This window comes from Triturus cristatus, chromosome 10 (genome assembly GCF_964204655.1).
Source record: "Triturus cristatus chromosome 10, aTriCri1.1, whole genome shotgun sequence".
In the NCBI taxonomy this organism is placed as follows: Eukaryota; Metazoa; Chordata; class Amphibia; order Caudata; family Salamandridae; genus Triturus; species Triturus cristatus.
The window spans coordinates 911090123-911102844 of NC_140593.1; the positions used below are offsets into that span (position 1 = coordinate 911090123).

The 12722-nt window shown below is 44.6% G+C and overlaps 1 protein-coding gene across 3 annotated transcripts in view; it reads left to right on the forward strand.

The window, feature by feature from the left end:
• SETD2 (SET domain containing 2, histone lysine methyltransferase) overlaps positions 1–12722 on the forward strand; it is a 1034666-nt gene that overhangs the window by 87988 nt on the left and 933956 nt on the right. The gene's annotated exons all lie outside the window — the stretch shown is intronic.

Sequence of the window (12722 nt, forward strand, 5' to 3'; positions counted from 1 at the left end):
TACATTTAAATGGAACTATTTAGATAGCCATTGGTTATCCTGAAAGTCTTGAATGGATGTTGCTCACCTGAACCTATGTTGGACAACCTCGATGTTAACACTGATATAGCGCAACCAATCCTCCTGTTACCCTGTTTAGCTACAGTTTACATAACCATACAAATAACCAGTTGCTAACTAACCTGTTCCACTGGGATTTGAAGTAGTTTGTAATCTACAAGCTGTTGGATGAGCTCGGTTTAATTAGCTGGCTGTGCTTCACCTCCTAACGGTAAGTTGTTCAAAGATAGTGAAACCATCACTGTTCATCTGTTCTGATGGATACATCTTCCTGCAGATTCCTCACCTCATGATTACTTTCAGGCTTCATATTGGTCTGAATTTTTTTCTCCTAACCAGTGGCCCTTCAGTGCTGCCAGGTGGTGCCATGCAGCTCCATGGGTGACTCTGTCTTCGGTTATGGCATCAGCGTAGTATATTTTTTGCAGACCAGCACTCTGTCATCTGCTCTGTTTTTCCGTACTTCATTGGTGCAATCCAGAGCTCTGTCTCACAAGCAAATTCCTGCGTTTTTGACAGTGACTAGGTCCGATGTCTTCTCAAAGGACTTCAGGCTTCAAGCCTTGCAGAGTGTGCCACAAGATGTCCCTTTCAGAACCCCCCTGACGACTTTATGGGATGTCTGGGGGTGGGACATAACTCAGCAATATGTCTTCCTTATGGCGGCATTCACCCAAATGCCATTATGGAGTAGCAAGCCAATTAATATTATTTTTTTTGGCTCAGGCCTTAGGGAGACTTCCAAGCTGATGCCCTCTCCTAAAGGTAAATCATGTTCCAGGATGTATTCTCATTAGAGAACTTCCCACAAAAACCAAAGGGAGAAGTTACTTTCTCCATCTTTGAAGCGGTGCTGTACTTGGGACCATTCAGAGTCTCAACGTTGTTTCCAGACACCCCAGTCTGCCTAGACATTGGATTAATCCCTGGTGTCTTAAATCCCCAGACTGGAGTTTTCTGGTCCTTCGACCGACTGTGGGAGCAATGTTTTTGTCCCAAGCAAGTTGGCTGTCCAAACAGCAAATGCTTTTTAAGCCTATATGTGCAGATTTTATAGCAACCAATGAAAATGTAAGCTGTCGGACTATATGCAAAAGCCATTCTCAGACCTGGTGAGTGTTGACCTAGATGCTTGGGTGGAGGGGCGGCGGGGGTTGGTGGTAGTTTCCATACTTTTACTTCTGGTAGGTGAACATGATGGTGCACTAGGTGATCCAGCGTATCAACTGCGGCTTCCCTTCCTATATTTATCACCAGACAACACTGTTCCTTCTCAGTGTGCTCATGCCTTGATTCTTGAGTTAGAGGTCCTTGCCTTGCTGAAAAAAAAGAGCAGAAGTAGTGATGCCTCCAAAAGAAAAGGTCATAGGATTTTAGTTCCTTGTAGCCCCAGAAAGGATTGAAGCCAAAGTCCGATCTTGAATTTTCGTCTTCTTTACCTATTAATCTGCCGGCTATGCTCAAAATGGTGCCACTGAACTAGGTCTTGTTGGCCTTGAATTTGGTTGGTGTCCCTGGATCTCCAGGATACCCACTTCTACAATCCTCGCTTCCCACAGGCGCTACTTTAGGTTCACAGTAGGGTTCCAACACTATCAATTTGCTGTCCTCCCGTTTAAACTGATGACAGGTCCATGCATATTTATAAATTAACTTGTGATCGTGGGAGCTTCACTACGGAACAAACTGAGTTGATCCATTTCTGTATTAATATGACTGGCTGGTGAAGGCAGAGTCCTGTGCTGCACCATAAACATCTCTCATAGATGGCGATTCTCCTCCACAACATGGACTTTACCCTCAATGCCCAGGTGTCATGCCTTACTCCCAGATAAAGGCTGACTTTTCTTGGGGTGGGGCTCGATACAACGCTTAAAAAGGTCTTACCTCCTGTTCAGAGGCTCACATATATACAGGTCTGATGTATCTGTCTCAGTCTCGGATTCCCGTCCTGCAGGTTTTACACCTGTTTACCCTCTTGGCCTCTTGCATCCTGTTAGTGCCTCATTGCAGATGAGCGCTCTCCCTGGCGGCAGTGGCTGTAATACCTTTGAAGTCTCTTGGCTCTGGTGCATATTTTCCAAGAACAGCAAGACCCACACGAGCGACGTCGAGAACTGCCTTGCACCGACAACCAATGTCAAGACATGCATCGACGTCGAGGGATTCAGACTCGCCATCGCTTAGAAGTGGGCTGTGGACATAGCGAGCCAAGCGACCACGATAGTGGTTGACATCGAGAAGCCACTGTACATCACAAACGAGCTCACGTCGACAAGGGTTGGTGTCGAGGAGCCGATCCTCATCGAAAACCAGTCGACGATGATGAAGGTCGACATTGAGAAGATCCTCGACGTCAAGGAGACAACAGTCCAGGAGAAGGAGAATCTCTTCATCTGATTCTCACTCCAGATCTCCATCTCGAGTAGAGATAACCGCTTTTCCCATCCCGGTATCTCCTCAAACTGATTCATCGGCTCCATCAGTGCCCCCGCTTCCGGCGCTACCTGCTTCTCCTCCTCTTCCACCTCCTCCAGCTATACTGGCACCTGTCATCTCACCTCCTGTGGTACCTCAGATTCCTGTTACACTAGCACCTAGGAGGTCTCAATCAGGGACACGCAATCGATCTCACCATGGACACACGCGTTCCTCTGCTGCATCACACTTTTCAAGGTTGCATCGCTGATCTCATCGCAGGTCAAGGTCATGTTGCCTTCGCCAGCGGGATACTTCCTCTTCCACCAGAGGATACTCTCCAACATTGTCGCACTCACCTCAACCCTCACCAATTGATGACATCAACACCTTTCAGGAGGTTCTGGTTCGAGGTGCAGCAAAATTGAACATGCCTATGGTGGTCCCCACTCCATTGACTTTGGTGATATTCAAAACTCTTCAACGCACGGCCTCAAGACACTTACTTCCGCTAGTGCAGGGTCTTCTTGAGCCAGCGATGGAGTTGTTCCGCACCCCAGCTGTGGTAGAATCAGCACGCCTCAGGTTCCAGAAGAAATACAGTCCACCGGAGCAGAATCCGCTGTTTTTATGTGGTGGTGTTCCCCGAAAAATCTCCTGAGGGGAATGCCGTTTCACCAACAGGACCCAAAACAGACCATAGTGGTGGATGCCTCTTTGTTAGGGTGGGTAGCCCACATGGATCACCTACAAATACAAGAAACTTAGTCTTTGAAAGAACAGACATACCATATCAACCTTCTGTAACTCCGTGCTGTTCACCTGGCTCTCAAGGCTTTTGAACCTTTGTTCACGACCAACACCGTTCATACGGCCAATACCACCACGTACTACCTGAACAAGCAAGGGGGAACACGGTCGAGAGCCCTGTCACAAGAAGCTTCAACGATCTGGGAGTGGTTTCTCTCCAGGAACTTAAGCCTAATTGCCGTACACCCCCCTGGTTTTAAAACATCCAGGCAGACGCCCTCAGCAGGGTTTGCTACAAAAATCACAAGTGGGTACTGACCAGAGAGGTCGTTCAAGATATTTTTAACTTGAAGGGTACACCCTCTATAGACCTTTTCGCCACAGCAGAAAACAAAAAATGCAGCGACTTCGCTGCCAGATTTGACCATCTACGGTCTTAGGGGAATGCCCTATGGATCGACTGGCCCCAAAAATGTGTGTACTCTTTTCCTCCAATGCCTTTGATGCTGGTAGTGCTGTGCAAGCTGTCCACCTAAACCTACCACAGGACTGTATGGACATTCTAAAGGAAGCAAATTGACCATCTACCCGATCGGCCTACGCCTTTAAATAGAGAAGATTTTGCATTTGTGCTCCTCCAGGCAGATCGATCCCACTGCTTGCCAGGATATCATTCTCCCGTATTTACTACACCTGGCTAAATCTGGACTTCAATCCTAGACAATCAGAGTCCACCTGTCTGCACTAACGGCCAACAAGAAAAATCCTTCACAAACCTCTTTCTTTAGGGTTCCAGCTATTCAAGATTTCCTGGAAGGATTAAAGAAGGTTTTCCCTTAGATTCGACATCACTCTCCTCCGTGAGAGAGAAATGTAATGCTTTTTCGTCTCATGCTTCCTCCCTTTGAGCCAATTCATAAGGCTTCATTTCAGCATCTCACTTGGAAAAATGCCTTCCTGGTGGCTATAACTTCAGCTAGGAGAGTTAGTGAGATACAGGCTCTTTATGCTCATGAACCATACACAGTATTCCATTCTTCCAAGGTAGTGTTGCGTATCCATCCCAGATTCCTTCCTAAAGTGGTCTCAGATTTTCATGTAAATTAGAGAATCTCTTTACCTACGTTCTTTCAAAACCCTTCTTCTTGAGCGGAGAGAGCTCTCTACTCGCTGGATGTAAAAAGAGTGTTAAAAGTCTTACTTGGATAAAACCAAATCTATTCCCTAATCTCCGCAGCTATTTATCAACTATGGCCCAGTTCGCACTAGTCTAGCTATTTCTAAACAGTCAGTCTCCAGATGTATCGTGTCTTGCATCCTCTGTTGTTATCTGTTAGCTAATAAATCCCTCACTGGGAGGACCAAGTCTCACTCCACTAGAGGAAAGGCAGCCAGTGGCTTTGATACGGAATATCCCCATGGCAGATATCTGCAAGGCAGCTACTTTGAGATCAATCCACATGTTGACTAGACATTTCTGCCTTGACACAGATGCTAGAGCAGATGCTCAAGTAGGACAGGCATCCCTCAAATCTCTTTGCCTAGCTAAGTACATGCATTTGTGGTTCTGTCTACTCCACTGCTTCAGTGGGGGGTTTAACTTGCTATTCTATTCAACTCTTATGACTATACATGGAAATCCCCTACGAGAGAAGGTATAGTTTCTACCTGTAACTCCAGTTCTCTTGTAGGGGTGTTTCGATGATAGTCATAAGCAACCCTCCCTCCTCCCCGGTGGAGTAGACATACAATTTTCACGCTCTGTTAGTACTCATCTAGTACATCCTTCAAAAAGAAATGTTAATCCCTATCTGGACGACTGGCTGATCAAAGCCTCCATGTTCACAGAAGCCCAAGAACATTTCCCGTGGACTTGCTATCTACTCCATCGCTTGGGTCTCCACATCAACTTTCAAAAGTCCACGTCCACACTAGTCCAGGCGTTGTATTACTTAGGAGCTACCTTCGACATGCTACATGCGACATGCTCAGCCCCTGGCTGAGCATGATGGGATATTGGAGGTCTTGCTGCTCTTAAAGACACGGTCTCTTTTTTTTGTTCTGATTATAATGGCAGCCTATGGGCTACATTGCCTTGCACTTCTTCATCTCTGTTTCTCACATAGCAAAAGGGTTTGTGAAGGTTCTTTTTCTGTGCCCTTATAAAATTGTTCAGTCGCTGGATGCATATTTAATTGCAACCTGTTCTTTTGCCACTCCAAAATGAAGAATTCTGGCCACTGCAGCCTTGTCCTTGGCTGCATTATGACTTCAGGTGACTTTTCAAGGTCTTCCTGAAGAAAGTCGGACTTAATTACTTAAGAATTTATATTGGATAAAGTGCTCCGGGGTCCCTGCAGATGGGCGGGACTATTCAACGCTTATGACTATCATGGAAATACCCCTAAGAGAGAACTGGAGTTACAGGTAAAACTATACCGTCCTGCACAGACTTGGAAGTTCGGACAACAAGAACACATATTGGGTCAACAAGGTAAAAGAAACAAATGTAAGGAAAAAAGTTAAAATTAGGATGTTATATTACAAAGATTCCCCCACGTCTGATTAGCTGTCTGCATAAATCCGGCACCTCCCAACTTAGACTACAGGGGTCCCACCAGCTCTACTTCTGTGACTCAAATATATCCCCTTCGACCGGGCAAGGGAGAGTATGATAGAGTATGGCAGGACTTTACACACTGTCTTTGATCTTGATGGAAAGAATGAGAGCGGCACAGATTCAGTTACTGACAGTATCACATGTAGAGTCAAAATGATAGTTGAAAAGAAACATCTAAAGGGCATGTTGGCAATCTCACTTTAAACAAAAAAGAATTTAAAGAAAGCCTCATGGCGTTAAACATGTCCACTAAACCTGGGGCATTGGCCCTCTTTATGGACCTTCAAGTGTTTGGAAAGCATAGAATAAGTGCCTGCTCACCTAATAAATGCACCACTGGTCTATCGATTGGGTCGACGTACATGCATAACTGTGAACATATGTACTTAATCATTAGCCTGTTTAATAAAACAAAATCGTTAAAAAAAACATTTCCACTAAAAGGTACAATAAAGAAGGGAGCATGCAGAGCTACATTAGGGGAACTGACTAACCACTTCAACTCCCTAACCAAGGCAATAGCATCCAGGTAGTAGATCAGCTAAGTCAAAGGTATCCCTAAATATGGAAAATTAGGAAAAACGGTTTAGCATAGTTTTAACACAGATTAGCCTCAATTTGAGGTTGACTGCCATCCATCTATACCAGAGCTTTCCAAAGTATGTGTCGCGACACGGTACTGTGTCGCCTGACATGTGTGAGTGTGTTACGTGACGGTGCTCTCTAATCAAGCATGTACGTCTGTCTTTAAAACAGACGTACATGCTTGATAAGACGTACGTACATTCTTGTGCATCAGGACGTTCGCGCCGCATACTTTGGAAAGCTCTGCACGTTTTTTTGTGTCAGACAAAGAGACTGCATGCCCCGCTTTCTCACTTTCTGTGTGCTAGTGAGTGTTTGCATTGCCGACTCCGAAGACAGTAGGCATTCATGCATCTGGCAAGCTCCTAGACCGTAGCTTGTGCAAGGCCTCTGCTTCTTCGAGGCAATGATTACTTTAGGCAAAAAACGGATTCTACAAGATGGACTTTCCTCTCCAAAACTGTGTTCCGTCTTGCAGCATTCATCGACAGCAGGTACCCAGTCGTGCTTGGTGCTACTAAGTTTGCTTGGGGACTGCTTGTTTTTGTAAGGTGTTTTCACTATGGCGCCAACATTTTAAGGAGCTGAGGAACAGAGAGTTCACCTTTTAGATTTAGAAACTTGGATAATTTACAAATATCTTTACCTCAATCTAGGATCAGTTTTTCGTCTTGCAGTCCTCGACCCATGCCCTGCAGGTGTGCCACGCTTGTTCCCCAAAGTGTTATTGGTGAGCTTTTTTCGGGACAAGCCAACATCAAAGCCCCTTAATGTTTTGGCATTCAGCTTACTGGCCCACCGCCATCTGGCCACTTTAGGCGCTACAGAATTTGGTTTGGGAGTGAAGGGTCATTTCTTTTATATCTTTTAATACTATCGAAATAGTACAAAGATTTGCACCTCCGGTATACGGTTGTATTTAGTGCTTAGAGCACAGGTTCAGATTTGGCAGCACTAACCCAGCATTCCATCCCGCATTGGTCAATATGTCGGTGCCACTGGGCTGGATAGCAAAAACACCTTTCATTGCAAGATGTGTGATGGCAAATGATATATCACAAGATTTCCGTATGGTAACACGTTTTGTCACATGACTAGACTGCGATTAGTGCTTAGATCTATTGTTCCACAGCTAATGTTTAATGTATTATACTGGCGTGTCAGTAATTTGATTAAAAAATCACAATAGTAGTAATGTGAGATGATATGTGCTTGAACAGAATATGAGGAGTCTTAGCTCATTTATTTATGGCATGGAACGGACATGTGTTAATTTGCATCTTGAGCTAGCACCTGTTTATGCCAGGATACACTAGGAACTTGGTAACATCACAACCCACACTACTAATTCCATTACAGCACAACAAACCCCGAAAACAATGATTTGCAAAATAAACATCCAGTGCTGCTGGGTGATTGCAAATTTGGTGCCACAATCACTTAATAACCTTGAATGCACCACAGGCCAACTTCTTGTTTCAGGGCGCAGAGCAGGCTGATGTTTCTAGGTTCAGTCTGACGGAGCACGTGTGAGAGCGGCGCTCGCGGTAGCCTGCTGTCTGGCCAATCCACGGCGGGCATTCAAGGCCCTTCCAAATTCCTCTGCGATAGCTGCTGTTTGTCCCGCTTAATCCACCAGTCAGACGGGGTCTGTGCACTTCGGAGGCTGGTGCCGCGTGTAACAGTGAGCAGCAGGGGCCTTTATTTAAGCCCGGGTGTCCAAAACTTAATAATCGTCTTCACAGGCCTGTTCACTAAACCAGATTCTTTAAAAAAAGGTAAGTGGACAAACCTTGTACTGCCAGAGACTTAAACGTTAGTTTTAGGAGGAATCAAAACTTGACAAACATACCTTGGTTGCAGCAGAGTTCTTTGCATAAATAGGAAGTTAGGGAACCGATTCAAGATTGTGTACAATCACGACACCGTTTCCCACGTAATTGCATGCTTTGTAAACTCATTTAATTCACTCATTCATTGGACATGGAGGGAAAATGTGGCGTCTTAGCTGTTTGGGACTGCAATGACTTTTGGAGATGAGAACCTGAGTAATGACCGAAGTGCTCTTTGAATAGATGTTGTCTTTAGCTCTTTTCTGAACTGCATGCATCGTCTGGTGAGCCTAATATGCAGTGGCATGTTGTTCTCAATTCTTAACGCATGCTTGCTATCGTGTTTTTTTTTTCTTTGGTTTTTTTCGGTATTTCTTGACTAGCAGTCTGGAGATGACCTGACTCATTCTACTTGCCTCTGGAGGTGTTCAGTTTGTACCAGTGGTATTATCAATACCAACAAGTAGTACATCGCCACATCTTATACCATAACCAGCAGCGTTTCACCACAGCTGTTACTCCTGCACCCCTGCTTGTACATCTTTCTTCATTATTGCGTATGAGAGCTCCTCCAGATATCTGGGTTCAGACTACCAGTTGTACACTTTAAAAAAAATACTTCGAATTAGTTGCTATAATGTGCCTATTAGGGTCAATGTTTCCACGTTAAAGAACAGTAAATGTTAAGCACCCAGGATAATGTGCTGCATGACTAAATACTTATAGGATCTCACAGGGAAGACCTATTGACTATGCCAATGCTTGGTTTTGTTTGCAGTGTTATTAGATGAACTTGACCGAAGGTATTTGAGCGCTTTACATGAGCACCAGTTACATTACACAAGGTCACAAGAGGTCAGCTAGAGCATCAGTTCTTGCTCTCACCAAAAAGAAGGGAACTGGGAGGCATGGAGGAGGTCATTCCACTGTGGCATAGTTTATGCTTTAAAAATGAAGTCTTGCAAATTAAGAAAATGAAGATTGCTAATTACCAAGAGCCTAACATTCAGAACGAGTTTAGGCTGCAGTTTGATGCAAGCCAAGGAGAAACTGGGCAGATGGCATGATCTCCCAGTGCCCTGTTATCTATTGTCCACAGAGTTCTCAGCAAGTAGTAGTCACTTGTCCCTGGCCTTCTTCATCCTCCTGTGTGTTGAAGGATGAGGGTGTGTGGTGGTATAGTTGTCAGCTGTCACCTGTTCAGCCTCATCTGGCTGCCAAACTGCACATGCCAAGGAGGACTAGGAAAGCTGACATCTGCCCTGGCATCCACCGTGAGACAGGGTGCTGGTAGAGGCGTGAGAGTTTCTACTAGAGGTGTCAGGGCTGTTACTTTTGACTCTTTTTAGGTGGTGGTAGCCCGTTGGTGGGGAACTTTATTTAAAAGGTGTTTTTTGACTGAATCACTCATTTCTTAGGTAGATCTGTATACTGTGTATTCTATGCCGGAAGGTGTGCTTGTAGGAGCTGTGTTGGTTGACCATGTTATTTTGCTGCTATGTTCAATGGGTTATCCTGCTATGTGTTTCTTTCATGGTGTCTTAAGCTTCCACTCTGAATGCTGCATTTCCCCTTCTGCGGTCTGTGTGTCAATCGATCTGTGCCTCTCTACCCCTTTGAAACCCCTCTGTGTGTCTGCCACCTCCTCAGTATCAGCTTTTTCTGCCTTACACCCTACTGAAGTTTGTATATGTGCCCCTTTCCCCACTGCAGCCTCTCTGTTGTATCTATCTCACCCCTGCCGGGCCTCTGAGCCCCTCCACCCCCGAAGCTCCTGTGTGTACTGCCTAACCTAGCCTGTTTAACTGCCTGGCCTGCTGCCATTTTGTATGTGCTCTGCCTCATCTCATCAGTGCAGCCACTCTGAGCTAACTGGTGTGTTTATGTGTGGCAAAGTTCTCTTGCAAGCCCTTAGTATGCCCCTGCCCCCCACATGGGCCAATACCCTGTTTCTGCTGTCCCTCTGTGTGACCACGACTCATGGAACTCCAATATGACTCATCATCCATTCCGCCTCTCCGTGCCACTCCGCTTCACATGTCTGACACCATCCTTACCCCACCAGGTCCTTCATATATCGCTCTTCCATTCATTTCTAAAGCTGCACACTTGAAACACCATGTTCAAATAACCTGTGCTACATGCTAACCATCCTGTGACTGCTCAGTTACTTGTGCACTAAAGTGAAGCTTGCTTACTGAATGATGGATTGAGATGTTTGTGCCAGTCACTGTCTTTGTTAGAACAGATTTACAATTGCTTTATTAACCTTTCTGCTTTCTCAAATTTGCTTGAAAATGCTCCATTTGCACACTATCTTTTTAAAAAAAAATTCAGGGGGAGGACCCCCTGAACCCCTCTTAGGTGGTTCGAACTCGCTCGCTAAGCTCACTAGCATTACCGTGTCACTAAATCAGAAATGTCTAAAAAGTGTGTCACCAACATGAAAAGTTTGGAAAGCTGTGATCTAGACCATACCCACAGGATGATATCTTCCTACACCATACATTAGTTGAAAGTTTGCAGAAAGCTATGTTCTGTAAGTACAGGAAGACAAGATGAAATCTTGCTTCCTTGTAAAAACACTTGAGCCTACACAGAAGAGAAGTCTGTTACCAATGTTTCCAAGCAATTTACAATAAAGTAAATAGGCCTTCGCACAGCAGACATCCTCCAAAGCAGTGACTCCAAGGGTAAAAAAAGAAGTTTAAAAAAACCCTCCCCTCCCCGTTAGGACCCACTGTGCATCAGAACTAATATCCTGGCAGATTTCTTAATGGACCCCACTGCTCACAAAAGGGAAAATGCCCAGTGTTCGGTGAGCCACTTTCAGATAGACATCAAGAGTGTGTCAGGTAGTGGGAAGTAACCTGGAGAGAACATCCTCAACACGGTGGCAAATAGCTAACTCTCCGCCTGCTCGGCATATATAACGATCAGCAGTGGGTGGAAATAGAACTCAAACAGCATCTGCCTGAGGAGTATAGGAAAAGATCAAATAGTTATCCTAAAGGGAAAGACTATGCTGCGGACAAGGTAAGCTGACAGTTGCGCATAGGCACATTCTTGAGAAGGCACACCTGGCTTAGAAGTTCTTGATTCAAATAATAATAATAATAATCTTTATTCGGTTTTTTAGCATTGCAAAACCATAAAAGATATCATAGCATACAAATATTCACAGTAAAGTTTGTTTAAAAAGTATAGTTGAATATACAGTTAAAAAGTGAAAATGCAAACAGTTAGATGATATGCAAATTGGTCCTCTGTTTTACAGGTTATTTCTGTGCCTCATGAAAATTCAGTACGTGGTAAACAGTACATTCGGAGTCCAAGGTTTGAAGTGCCAGCATAGCTGGACGGCATTGTCTGTGGCCCCATTTTTTTAGTAAAGGGATTAGCCAGATTTTTCGGTGGGTATGGAAAAACTTGCAAAACAATATTGTGTGCATGGTGGACTGTTGGGAAAGATCATCACATGGGCACGGATCCATCTGAGTATTCCAGTTATTTTTTTCAGGAAATGTCACTAGTCTGAAGAAGAGATTCATTCTGAACCTTGTTAGGAGCATCTTTTCATATGTTGTGATCTCCAAAGTCAAATATGACTGAATTTTCGGGGACAGCTGTGTCATAATTGCGTGAGCAACAGATTTTTTCGCAATCAGCGAAGTCCGTCTCAGGGATTCCAAATGGCTCAGCGCAACTAGTTTCAGTTCTTTTTTGGATATTTCTTTCAAATTTTCTGGCGTGTGGTAATATTTTTGTAGACCCAGGTCGGAAAAAAAATGTCTTACATAGGAGAGCCAGGCTATTTTGGGAGCGTGGTCCAAATCCATAGTGTCCTGTAAAATGCTTTTAGTCAGGCTATTTTTTTCCGACAACCAAACTCTCCTCCAAAGTAGAAGAGGTTGGATTTTCATTAAATCTTCGATATGTGGGATTCCCAGTTCCATATGTGAGGCATAGGTGGAGGTGCCTCTTGGAGTTGATAAAAGGAATCTCATGAAGATATTCTCCTCTTTTTGTATAGAGCCGGTGGGTGTATTTCCCCAGATCCCTGCACCGTATAGTGCGATGGCTTGGCATTTCGCAGCATAAATCTGTAGCAATTCTACTGGAGGTGTTTTCCCGAGTTTATTGGAGAATTTCATCAACGCCATGATCGCTCGTTTGAAGAGATGTCTCCTGGCCTCAACCGCCGCTTTCCAGCTTAGGGCGTCATCGATCATAATGCCGAAGTAGGGATATTGTGAGGTCTTTTCAATTTTTTGATCTTTCAGAAAGATGGACTTAGTTACTTTTCTTGATCCACAGACTACCATGACAAAAGTTTTTTTGACGTTAATGTGCAAGTCCAAGGCACCCATGAAGTCTGCGTATTTAGATAAAGATTTCTGCAGTTCGATGGGGGTACGTGCTAAAATGACTGCATCGTCCGCGTAAAGCAGCACGGG